The 1,012-nt window shown below is 38.6% G+C and overlaps 1 pseudogene; it reads left to right on the forward strand.

Annotated features, from left to right (window-relative positions):
• The first annotated feature begins 442 nt into the window (after positions 1–442).
• Positions 443–561, forward strand: LOC134912622 (5S ribosomal RNA; annotated as a pseudogene).
• The last annotated feature ends 451 nt before the right edge of the window (positions 562–1,012 follow it).

A 1,012-nucleotide genomic window follows, 5' to 3' on the forward strand; every position in this document is an offset into this window, starting at 1 on the left:
GGGCTAACACATTTTTTCTATACACAGACGGACTATCAGCATGTAGCTGTAAATACCATTTGTGCTCATTTCAAGGGGTTATTTGATTTATCTAGTAAGTGTCACTGCTATTCTGATACCAAGCACAACTAACAGCATATGTCATTATTATTATTTTTTGAGAAATGTGATATATTTTATGCGATTTGAATACATAGCTGTGATGTGACTTTTCACGAATACTCAGTGGAGACACCATCCCTTAGGGATCACTAATGATAGATCCCTATAAGGGTTTAAACAAATACCAAATTGAAAAAGGTCTATTTTTCCACTGCACAGTACCATCCTCATCTCCCCTTACATTTTTAGGGGAGCAATTATCATTAGAGCATCTCAGTTATTATATTTGCCCGAAATAACCACACACTGGAATTGACTGCATATAATTTGAGACTCACTCACCTACGGTCAAACCGCACTGAGTATGCCCAACCTCGTCTGATCTTGGAAGCCATACACTGCAGGGCCTGGTCAGTACCCGGTTGGGAGACCACCAGGGAATACTAGGTACCGTAGGTATTTTATTCTCATATCAATAAGCCGTTCCAGCTCTGTGTGCACTTTCGGGTCTTCTGTTTGACTTGATAACTCAGGTATGGCATAACTCAACCCCATGGAGCCTAATTACTCCAATTAATATCTATTCAATTCAGAAACAAAAGGAAAAATTTTCTTTGTTTGATACATAAAGGGAGTAAACATATTTTCGCCCTCCTAAACAAACATTTTTTCGCCTCAAATTTGTTTATTCGCTTCCTCCCTCTTAGTAAGTATATCACAATAAAAGTTACGTATTAATTCACCCACATTTTTATAACTAATCATATATTTTTCAAAGTGTGCCCTGGAAAAGACATATAGCAGCTCTTTGTCTTTCGTTCTTTTCCTAAGACCACATTTTCCATATAGTAAGCTGAACCACTAGCCATGAACATAGGCCAGGGCCTCAGCCGTTCCTTGCCACTCCGTG

The sequence above is a fragment of the Pseudophryne corroboree genome, chromosome 4, assembly GCF_028390025.1.
Source record: "Pseudophryne corroboree isolate aPseCor3 chromosome 4, aPseCor3.hap2, whole genome shotgun sequence".
In the NCBI taxonomy this organism is placed as follows: Eukaryota; Metazoa; Chordata; class Amphibia; order Anura; family Myobatrachidae; genus Pseudophryne; species Pseudophryne corroboree.